Source organism: Lactuca serriola, chromosome 9 (assembly GCF_051521515.1).
Source record: "Lactuca serriola cultivar US96UC23 chromosome 9, Lser_US96UC23_V15, whole genome shotgun sequence".
Lineage (NCBI taxonomy): Eukaryota > Viridiplantae > Streptophyta > Magnoliopsida > Asterales > Asteraceae > Lactuca > Lactuca serriola.
Genome location: NC_136416.1, coordinates 129,894,883 through 129,907,698, shown reverse-complemented (window position 1 = coordinate 129,907,698; position 12,816 = coordinate 129,894,883).

Below are 12,816 nucleotides of genomic sequence, written 5' to 3'. Positions count from 1 at the left end.
TTTATACGACATTCTTGACAACATTCCAAAACAGGACAATATCACATAAATACTTATGAATTCACCAGCTTTAAAGCTGATACTCGCTTTCAAAATAACTTGTATTCTCAGGTCATCAGTTAGACAGGTGCGGTGGTCAGGTTTTTGAGAAGATGGAGCACAGACAAGACTCGCCTTATTTTGATTATTCATATTATTGTTGTACATTATGAATAAACACATATGTATTAAAACTCTACTTATAATGCAATGGATGATGTTGTTGCTTGTTTATTATATTACACTGTTGTGATACTGTACATGACGTCCTCCACCCCTGAACGTTTCCGCCGTTCATGGTTTTGGGGTGTGACAGATTGGTATCAGAGCATTGTTTATAGTGAATTAAGTATATCAACCCATAAAAGATATACTAATTATAAATACATGGGATTAAAACACTCTGTCTCAGAGTTATACTTTTAAATAATAAAATATTCAAGTAAGTATACGTGCCTGCATTCATACTAAAATCTGTGTCACAACGACAAGAACAAAAGTATTACGATTGTTGAATATCACAAGTAAGCCTGGGGATATATGGTCAGTCTTGGGAATGGCATAGCCTGATCAACTATGCTGGTCCGAGGAGTGATTGGAATATGCCCAAGAATGGTTGTGATATGGCAACAAGTCTAAAAACTTACCAACACAACCATAAAGAAATACCATATGGGTATTTGATCTTACTATAATTAGCTTAGTTAGTTCGGCTATTTTAGCTATTTCTTATATCCCTTTTCTCGTGTAGATAACATGGCTGGATTCCATCCCCACGACAACCTGTTCCTTCCAAACGAAGTAATTGCTGGATGGTTTGGAGAAGAAACAGATGATGATCATCCAATCCCTTAGAATGATCACCATACTGACGACCTTTCAGACGATGCCATCTCCGAACCCGAGGTTGAGAACCTACCCCAGGCAGCTCCCTTTCCGATTCCTAACCCTCGTCCGGCTTTTCAAGGCCCGACGCCTGAGTGGGTGGAATGTTTGGAAACTTGGAGCCAAGGACAAGACCAGCCCATGCCATTTAATGGTGACCGAAGCTTCTATGACCTGAGCAATAGGGGCTCAGCAGACAGGATCATGCCAATTCTGATCCGAAGAGTTGCCCGAAACGAAATTCAGGGCAGGACAGCTCTACAACGTATCGCAGAAGTTAATACAAATGGAGGAATGCACATGCTTCGCACCAGTCGCCTTGAGCATGCTCGTGAGAGGTCTGAGAGAAACCATGAAACCCTGTTGCAAGCACTGGCTGAATCACGAGCCGAAGTCATGGAACTTCGGGTACGCCAGAGAGTGTATGAAAGACACCTACTTGAGGTGGAACGCCAACTGGCTGAACTGAGAGTTCACCAGAAGGATGACCGTCGCCAGTAGTGGACGTGCTACGTTATATTCCTTGTTAGAAAGGAATCGTGTTCCTGTCTATGCCCGATGTGGCATATTCTATGAAACTATCTTGTACTTTAAGTACTTTAGATAGGTCTTTTTACTTCCAGGAACTATCTTCTCTAGTTATGATGTAAAACCTTTTTACAAGGTCATTTTCCCGAACCTATACGTCATGAATATCAAAGATATTGACAGTCGGCTAACTTCTGTGTCGTTCTTTATTCTAATACTCTTATCATACTTTCTTTAGAGTCTATTTGAAACATGCTCTAGTCAAGTCATTGGACTATAGCAATTTGACACCGGAGACATCTCCGAGTCTCTTTCAATGGGTGGATCACGTTATTCACCAACCACCGATACCTCAGTAAGAACGACAAACATCTCGAAACCATTTTAAGAAACTTACTCCCGATCTTTACCAGGACTGCATCATAGGGATGTAGGTCGAACTTTCCTGAACATACTTCCATTCCATTCTAGGACTGCATCATGGGGATGTAGGTCAATCTTTAGAGAACATACTTCTATTCTTTTCATGAGCAATCGAACTACGTTTAGATTCAACCATTTTCGCTCACAAATTCATTTTTCTTTCGGTGTAACAGAATCATGAATCCCAAGAAGAACGATCAGCCCATTAACCAAACACCAACTCTTCAGATTGATGCAGCTACCTTTCAAGCTGCAGTCTCGGCTGCCGTGTCAGCTATTCTGACCCACCTGAACGCTAACGACGCAGGTGTTAGAGGGATTGTTAACAATCATTCCAATCCAAGTATCAAGCGAAAGTCTTGGACTAACTCTAAGGACAAGTCGCTTCGAAAGGCAAACAAGAAACAACCACCAGTAACAACCTTCACAGCTACTACATCAGTACCTCCAACTACCATCCCTTCGGGCGTCCCAATGGTCCCCAAACCAGCCAAACTTTATGCTGGAAAACTCCCAAAATGCATCAAATGCAATTATCACCACCACAAAAACCTTGTAGGGAGATGCAGTGCTCACACTGCAACAGGAATGGACATACTGCTAGTCACTGCAAGATCCAGATCCAACACATTTCTTCAACCACGAATGTCCAAACCTCTCAGTTATGCCATCTATGTGGCGTCATGGGACACTTCAAGAGGGACTGCCCATCGGAGAAGGACAACGGCAAATCTGGATGAGTTTGACCTCAGGATGCGAAAAAGGCAGTTAAGGAACCTAATATAGTATAGGTTCCCTCCAAATCATCAGTATCTTGTATGTACAAAAACATGTTTAAAACTAGTGCAACCAGAGTCTAATCTTTTGCGAGATTCCGTCCGTTAAGGGACTCTCGTGCTGCGTATACTTGTCTTTTGTAGTATACCTTGTTTAGCAGCAATAGTCTTGTAATAAATCCTAAGTACAGTAACTCTGTTAATGGTTGCACTGTTGTGTTTTGTTTGTATCGCCCTATGTTCAAATCTAATGTCTTTAGTTCCATATGTTTCCGACTTTATCATATGACTCGAGTAAATTAATCTTCGAAATACCAGCTTCATAAGTACATCTCTTTCTCAGAAATCGCCTTTTAGAAAAGCCGTTATATCAGAACACCGAAGTACCTATACAAGGAGTACCTTATAGTTCTTTTCCTTTCCGAAGGAATCCCCACATTATTGCCCATGCAGTACGTCAAGTTCAAATCCAGGATTCATACGGTTGATCCATCACTGAAGAATGTATACATGAGAGTGATATATAAACGATGTTCTAAAGGTTTAGAATTGATGATTCCACTTTAACTTCTTTTCCCTCGATGGGATGTGAGATTAAGGAAGAATCAGTTATTCGACTACCTTTTCAGTCTTAATTATATACGACTCGTATACACGAACTTGTGATCATTGAATCACGCATGAATTCTAATATGAAGTTCAGGACGGAGACTGTTCAGGAGTACGAGTAATTGCATTGGCATAGGAACAAACTTAGAATCAGTATGACTCTTAGAACCAGACCGCCTTCAGTCTAAACACCTACGAAAGATACAAGAACAACCCGAACAACACAACGAACTACTCAACCATAGAATTATAAGACCAGGCTTCTCACCCTTGAGAGCTCCGGTCTTATTCTTACCACAAGTCGACGGAGTGTGTCATATGTACCTCGACGACCAGAGACTTCGCTTAGATTTCCTTTAGAAATCGTTATCTCTACCTCGCTTAGAAGAACCAATTGAGCAACCACGGGGAAAGAATTACTTCAGAAATGGACCTGAGATCCGAATATCACCAGTTCGAGTGTTAGGGAAGGATGTCCTAAAGACTACCCTCCAAACTCGATGCGGACACTTCGAGTCCGTAGTGATACCCCTCGAATAGGACCAATACGCCCATAGTATTCATGAGCTGAATAAGTAGAGTACGCCTTTCTTACTGGGATCAGTTCGTCATTTCTCCATATAATGACTACTTATCCACCCTCGTAGTAAGAAAGAACCCATAGAAACATTACCCTCGGAGATACTTTCCGCAAAGTTCTCTGAACAAAAGTTTTGGAATTTAGAGTCAAAATTTCCTAAGACACACTTTTAGTGTTGTGGGAATTCTTGAGCACTCTGTCAAATTATCCAAAACCGTTGGGAATTTGTCAGCACCATAGTCACTGACAGAAAATTTGCCAAATTCTAGGTCTTACAAACCTACTATCATAGTCCATTCGGAACTCCCCGTAAACTTCAGGATCCCTTTCGACTTTGATCCAGCAAGGGATGGCCCTTGACTGGGAAGTAAGCGAGAGGAAGAACATTTGGAATTCCAAGTGAGAGACCAAATTCTTTAGGAAACCTCACTCTGGGAACGGCTTAATACGCTTCGTAAAGCGTGGAAAGCAAAAATCCAATATAGTTAGGACCTCCGAGATTCTCACCAGAATCGGTCCTGCGTTTCACAAACTAGACCTACTCCGCGAACTCAGTAACGTACATTTTTCCCTTTGCGTCTCGAACTTGAAACAGTATCCTTCCATTACGACCTTTCTAATCCCTCTCGACGAGATCGAGAGTTACGAGATCCTTTCCTTCGTATTAGAACCGTAGTGACCCTCGACCGAGTGGTCGAGCGGACGAAGCAACGCCGTTGCTCGTTAGTGAAGGTTCGTTGGGATACCAACCGAGAACCCGATTTCACTTAAGTGCGCTAGAACAAATCGATTAAGAAGTTTCCTCCTCACGAATCCATCATTCATGCATACTTCCTTGACTAAATTCTAATTTCGGGACGAAATTCCTTCTAACGGGGGGATGATGTGACAACCCAAAATTTCCATTCTAATCAAACCATTTCAATCCAATAGAAGTAGAGCAGTTACAGTGAAAATTCAGACTTCGAGTATAAGTTTGGCAGTTTTCAGGGTTTTGCACCTAAGGAGATATTAGGAGAGTGGATGCACTAGGATTTTGTGAAACACTGTAATTCCATTACTCTAGGTCATTAGAATCCATTCCGAGAATAGAAATATTTTCTGCCAAAAATCTCAGGACTATAATTAGAATTCTGAACCAAATTGGTTCATTAGTTGAATTCCAATTAGAGAAAAGCCAATTTCTCTCTCACGGATCTTCGGGTTTTCATCCCAGATTGTGAGTCTACTTCCCTAGATGTGTTTTAATACTTGTTATATGCATAATAACATTATTTACATGTCCAAAATACAAGATCCGGGAGCTTACGGCCCAAGAACGTTCTTGGGGTGTAAACTCCAAAACAAGGCCTAAAAGCTACCTAGTCTCATTTCCATGTTAGGTATCTAGTTAGGGACTTTATGTATGAACATTAGAGGCTAGAAATCAATCAAAATCATATAGTTATTAGGAGTTTACGGCCAAGGATATGCTCTTGGGCCGTAAACCCCTTTTTCAAGGGCTAAGAGTGCCCTAATCACCCCCAAAGGCTTGGAATCTATTTTAGACAAATACCCTAATGTGTTTAGGACCTAGGAAACATAAGAAAAGCACAAGTATTGAAGAGTTTACGGCCAAGAGTGGCTCTTGGGCCGTAAACTCCCATAAAGGGGTCAAAGGACACCCTAAACCCTTCCTTAAGCCAAGAGACAATTTGGGCATGTACCTAAATGTGTTATGGACTAGCTAAAACATTTAGAACCCCATGAGTGAGGGAGTTTACGGCCCAAAAGGTTCCAAGGCCGTAAACTCCATAAAATGGTGCCAAATGTGCCATAAACCCTCCTAAAGCCAAGTACTAAAGCCTAGAATTGTTCCTAGTTATTTTAGAGACTTGAAAGCACCATAATAACCCTCCCAAGGGAGTTTACGGCCGTAAACTCCAAGGGAAGGTGGTCTTTGGGCCGTAAACTCCCCATAGGAGTCAATATGGTACCTTAAACACTTGTTAAGCCTTGAAACAATTCCCTACTAGAGTTGTGATAATTCTAAGCTCCATTTCAAGACTTGGTTGAGAGTTTACGGCCAGGAGCTTACTCCCCTGGGCCGTAAACTCCAATGAATATGGTCTTTTGACCTTAAACTTCCATTAGGGGCATTGCACTCCTTTGTTGCAACCCATTAGCCTCCTAGCACTTGACCAAAAGTGTTGTCCTTGCGTTTAAATGTTTATACTTGTATAATTAGTGATTAAATCTCTAATTATTTATATACATATGTCTTCATATGTAATTAGGATCATTGTGTGTGTCTAAGTCTTCACTTGACACCAAGCACTTGTCCGATCCTTCCGTACGATAACAGTCCGTTCAATTCCAGTCGCTTACTGCAGGTGAGTTCATACCCCTTAATCAATGTTTTAAATGATTTTAAATGTTTTAAATAGGGGGGAATACAAGTAGAAAATAGTATGTTATTAAATAAATCTTATGTATTTTATAACTGTGCTTTCACTCAGTAGGTTTCACAGATTTCAAAAGGTGACACATGAAGTGGTTTTCTATCTTAAAATACCTAGATAACAAAAGTATTAGTTTTGAAATGTTTATTAAAATGACATCACGTCATTCTTAAATTATTGTTCAAAACTCCTAGATATCTTGCAAAACCATTATTTTACCTTCTTGAATCAAACTATACTTATGCGCATATGTTCATATATATGATTAGAGATTATAGTTTCACCCTTCCTTTAGTTTCCAATACTCTTGGGTAGCAAGAGTGCCTAAACCTACGTAAACAACCAATTACCTTCCAGTTAGCTATCATAGGGATAGTCAGAAGATATCAAACAATAGTACTATTACAAGGAATCACACAAGATTCAGTTCATTCATGAGTCTATACCAATACCTTACATGATACATGAGTACACTTACTTAGGATTACCTGATACCTGAATATGTTTACATATATTTACCTGTTACATGAACACACATACATGAATACCATATGGGAAGACTGTTACTTAGGTGCATTATCCTGTATTTACTTACCTGGATACTTGTACTTAGAATTACGAGGATGATTTATTAGTATTTACTGTGTAAATTATCTTTCCTGTCCCAGTTCAATGGGATGACTCGCGGGACTTACCATTCCGAATCCCACTGATTAGCACCAGTGGTCGATGAATATCTACGGATGTTTAAGGTTGTCACTTACTTAGTAGTAAGTGACGGGACTAACCAACCCTCTGTCCACTGTTGCAACAGTGGATGAGATATGAATCTTCGGAGGATCATTAGGTTGATGATCTGTATTAAGAGATCGATACGGGGACTAACCCTCCCTCCACCCTGCTGCCGCTACAGAGGATGAGGGGACACTCTTCGGATGTTCCATAGGGTCTATCTTTCGCTTCAGCGATGTCGTGTTTGTCCTGGTAACCCAAGACAGTAACACTTACATGATTATATTTTCCTAGTTTACTTTATTTTGTGATACTTCCACATAAACGATGAGTTAGACTAAGTACTCTAGTACTAGTCAATAGAAAGGAAAAGCTATCATATTACTTACAGAACATTCGAGTCTTGGTAGAAGACTACTTAGCCATAACAGAACATTCGAGTCTTGGTAGAAGACTACTTAGCCATAACAGAACATTCGAGTCTTGGTAGAAGACTACTTATCCATAACAGAACATTCGAGTCTTAGTAGAAGACTACTTAGCCATAACAGAACATTCGGGTCTTGGTAGAAGACTATCATATCATCTGTAACAGCCCGAAATTCCAGGTATTGTTATATTTACGATTTTGGGTGTTTTAAGAGGGGACTCGGTGAGTTGGAGCCTAGACTCGCCGAGTAGGATCGCGGATCTGGTCGCGGGTTCGCGACTGGACTCGACGAGTCCGGATATGGACTCGGCGAGTCTGCGCTGTTAAGCGAAAACCCTAACCGTTCAGGGTTGGGACGTATAAGAGGGATCTTATGGCCGTCATTGTTCATCCTAGTCCTCTGAGAGAAACCCTAATTCGATTGTGAGCATCTGGAGCAAGGTAGAAGACCATTGTTGATTTTGGAAGTGTTGTTTTGCAAGGAAGAGGAGGCTTGGTTAAGGGAACAACAAGGGAAGCCACGTTCTGAGGATTGGGGACACAGAGAGCACGTTATTCAGGTAATATTTCGAGTTGCATCCTTCTATGTTGATGTGTATATGGATTTAGGGTTTATTGAACCCTTTTGTGTCTAGATTGAGTGTTACCTTAGTCCCCCAAACGATTGGAACCCTGTATTGGGATCTTTAGAAGTCCAGAATGTCCCATGCCTGAGCATTTCGGGAATCAATGGAGGTTTTGGATTGGAATCCTTATGCCTTAGGTCAAAATGTAAATTATGAGTCATGGGGTGTATTATGAGCACCGAAATGAGGACCTTACGTGATGAATCAGTCTAGGAAGGCCAGACCTATGAATGGTCGGAGCAGTTCTGACCTTAGAAAGCAGTTTGAGCGGTTGCATGGCATGGACTCGCCGAGTCCGATGAACAGGCTCGGCGAGTAGCTTGAAGATTAACTGGGACTCGTCGAGTTGTTCTTCAGACTCAACGAGTTGAGTCGGGGTGGCCCCGCGATTCGTCCAGGAGGAACTCGTCGAGCCAAGGGGGATACTCGACGTGTAGAAAGGGAATCTTAGAGAATCGGTGAGTCAAGGGCGAGTGGACTCAGAGTTGTTGAACTCGGCGAGTCTTGGGGTGACTCGGCGAGTTGGATCGCGGGTTGAGTGAAGTTCTGTGTATGGGGACTCGGCGAGTCATAGGGTTGACTCGGCGAGTAGGGTCAGTCAGGGGTTGACTTTGACCTTGTCTTTGACCAGGGATTTACCAGTGGTTCCAGGGGTATTTTGGTAATTGTTATTTATTGTTTGAGTTCAGTGCATTGGTGGCTGTCCAGAGGTGGAGATCGTATCAGTGATCGGAGCAGCTTGAGCTATCTGTTCAGTCGACAGTTTCGAGGTGAGTTAGCCTCACTATATCGCTAGGGTTCATGGCACCAAGGCCGACCCTTTTATCGGATGGAAATTCGGGTAGTTGTCATTACAGGATATGGGCCGGAAGGCATTGCTATGTGGACCGGAAGGTCATGGCCTGGAAAGGCGTATGTATGTATTTAGTATGTTGACTGATTCGTAGGGTAATGTTATGCTAGTGACCGGCTAGACCGGTATCTTGTTTAGAGTAATGCTATGATATGTGATCTGTTGATCGATTGTTGTCTGTGAACTGCTATATGATTATGTGTTATGATTGCTAGATCTGGGGTGTGACCCGATATGTAGGGTCGATCTATGATTTTTTATGTTATGTATGCATTTTATGTTATGGGCCGGAAGGCAATATGTTATGGGCCGGAAGGCAATATGTTACGGGCCGGAAGGCAATATGTTGTGTTGTGGACCGGAAGGTCGGCGTGGGTAGGACCGGAAGGTTTACCCAGCAGGGACGGAAGTCCCCTGAGACACATGGACCGGAAGGTCGTGGCCTGGAAGGGCGTATATGTGGTTGGTATTTTGGGGGTATCTCACTAAGCTTTCGGGCTTACAGTTGTGGTTTTATGTTTCAGGTTCTCAAGAGTCTGTGGCAAGGCAAAGGCGTGATCGTACCGTTCCTCGCGTTGATGTTTTATGATATGAACCTGGGAGAATACTCTGTTAAATAATGTATTGAAAACCTTTTTGTAACAACTTTATTAAAATGAGTGGTTTTTGAAAAGTTTTAATTGTTTTGAAATTTTGGATGTTACAAGTTGGTATCAGAGCCTTGGTTTGAGTGAATTGGGGGAAACATTCGTGTGACTCCAGTCTCAAATCGAGGAGGATTTTAAAAAGAGAAATTAAAAAGGTTTTCAAATTTAATAAAAGGAGGACGCGGAGGTACGATCAGCCGGAGCCAGTAAGTAACCCCAAGATACCATACATGATATTTGTTTTATTGAGCTTGATAGCACAGCATGCTAGAGTTAGGCTAGGGATCTTCAGGAATTCATGATAATGTTGCCTGATTTGTGATGCCTGTAGCCTAGGGTCCCTTATGGGGTATTCTCAGTGTTCCTCTAGTGGTGAGGGTTGATAGTTGTTATGCATGTGCTCTAGGGTTTTGTGGTAGTACTTCATACAAATATGGGTAGGTGTGGAAGGTAGTATGGGCCCGTACTACTGAAAGCACAGGACCCATACGCGTATCAGGGAAACCATGATCTCTAGGGGTTGGGTTGCGAGAGTTGGATCCCAGGATTGTGGAAAGTGTCTGAGATTGGTATGGTGTCTTCAGTATGGAGATTTCGAGGCATGATGATAGTGGATCCGGATTAGGATCAGGAGCTGGAGAGCGAGTTCCGGGTGGATCGGTGCCGTCTGAGGTTATCGATCAGACGAGCCCGAGCGAGTTGGATGCGAGGATTCACAAGATCCTGCGTGATGGGGTTGCTGCATTGCTCCGAGCTGAGTTGCCGGAATTGTTTGGGTTGATCAAGACCGCCATGATTGAGTATTTTGATGAGCGATATGCGGCTCTCGCAGAGATGGCTGCCGCGGTGGCTCCAGCGGCTGTAGCAGCGGCAAGGGGAGGAGCTAGTCGGAGTTTTTAGTATCGGGACTTCTATTATACGAAGCCTCCCACATTCGATGGAGTTCAGGACCCGACTGTCGCCATGAGATGGTTATCAGACGTGGAGGGGTGTTTCTTCACGAGTTTATGCCCTGCTGATCAGAGGGTGAGGTGTGCTCTGGACCTATTGGGGCACGGGGCGAAGGATTGGTGGAGATTGACCACGGAGTCATATTCTGATGCGCAGAGGGTTGCGGTTTCACGGGATCAGTTCAAAGAGATGTTCAGTACTCGCTATGTTCCGTGAGATGAGAGGGAGAGATTGGCTCGGGAGTTCCTTGAGTTGAAGCAGGATTCGGAGTCGGTGACTGAGATCACCAGGATGTTTATTGAGAGGGCGATGTTTTGCCCTGAGTTCGCTTCGGAGCAGGTTCAGATGTCCCGATATCTGAGTATGCTCAAGGGGGATATCAGACAGTTCGTGCCTGCGCAGAGGTGCGAGACCTTGTTGGTGTTGCAGGAGGCCGCCATGCGGCGTGAGTTAGAGGTTGAGTTGCAGTTGCATGAGCTGTGGCAGGCTCCGATGCAGTCGCAGCTAGCGCCGAAACGGTCCAGTACCATTGATGTTAGAGTGGGGGATCGGAGCGGCCACACTTGTGGGAAGTGTGGGAGGGGTCACACCGGAGTTTGCTGGTCCGGTGGTGCATGCCGCAGGTGCGGAAAGGAGGGGCACTATGCGCGGGATTGTCGGTAGTCAGTGTCAGTTCGGGATTTGAGGATTTGTTATCATTGTCAGCGGGTTGGACATTTGAGGGTCAACTGTCCACAGCTTTCTCCAGGACCGGTGCAGGCTCTAGCACCGGCCATCTTGAGGAGGACAGGATGGAGCGGAGCCCCAAGGGCTCAGGGTCGTGCTTATCAGCTTGCGGCAGAGAGAGACGGAGCAGTGCCGGAGGCAGCTGTGGGTATGATGCTTTCTTGATGTCTTGATTATCTTGCGTTGATTGTGGCGTATTGTTTGTGCTGGTATCTTGCGTGGATATCGATGCGGTATTCGTTGTTTCGCGGGTTTGGAATGGTTATGGATTGGTGTTCCTGGTTTTCGCTTTGGCATTCGTTGTTCCCTGATGGTTTGGTATGGTTATAGTTTGGAGTTTTGGTGCCGGTATCCTTGTGCGGTTTTCGATGCGGTATTCATCCTTTTGCAGGTTGTGGGTTTGGTTATGGGTTATTGTTTGGGAATTCCATTGGTTATCATTCGTGAGAGTTGATAGTGGAGATGCGGCACTGGTTTGGATGTCGGGTAGCATCTGCAGCCATGGAGTGGATAATTGAAAGACCGGATTCTTTTGAGTGAATTGATCAGGGAAGAGATGTGTTTGACTGAGGGTTGCTTATGCTTGTGGGAAGCAGTCAGTGTGTAAGTGTTCTCTTTGTGCGGGGTTGTCCTGGAAGGTCGTTAATGGCGATCGGTGGCTGTTAGTCAGTGCTTTGAGTGGGGGAGAATTGGAGAATTCTCCGGGAGATCGATGAGTATGTGAGGGTGCTTAGCTGTTGGGATTCAGCAGTGTTCTGTCAGCTCAGAGTATAGGCTGACAAGAACGAGTGTGGGGTATGCGGGGCGGGATACAGACCTAGGGCATTTGATGGTGGAGGCCTGGGAGCAGGCCGGGACCAAGTTTGAGTAGGTAACCGGGGTTATGCGATCAGAGTATTTGTATGCTTGATGCACGTGATGGGTTGTACTGCATTAATCCCACGGGATTTATGTTGTGCATGTTTCTAGAATTGGAACCGGAAGGTTCCCAGAGTTAGAACCTGAGGGTTCACAGAGTTGGGTGTACGGACCCACAGAGATATAGCCTCGAGTGACTAGTGTGTGTTATGAGAGTCGGTCCAGTCGTACTGGGGACTCTGATGGTATTGTTGGATCAGTTTGAGATTTCGGATTTTGTATATTGCCGTGTGATTACAGTGGAAGGTCTGGCCCCGGATTAGTGATTTTGTTTAGTTGAGGTAGTGAGTTGGTGGAGTGGAGAGAGTGCATGGGCTTGAGAACCCCTGCAATGAGAGCCAGAGTATGTGAGTAGCGGTTACACAATAAGGGTGGTGTCGCTTGGGGCAAGCACCGTGGCACCGGTTGGGGTGGCATTATGGCCAAGAGGGTTCCTTGGAAAAGGAAAAGAGAAAGGTGTGTAACTTCGAAAGGGAGTGCAAGTTCACGGAAGTGAAAGCTGCATAGCAAAGTTATGGTTAGAGTATTTCGAGTATGGTTTTGAGCGTCGTGTTCGCGGCAGTGAAGTAGGAACCCATCCGGTTTGGGATGTCTGTCGAGACTCAGAAGGGATGCAGGAGGAGAGAGAATCTTGAATTCTCAGTGTGATTCT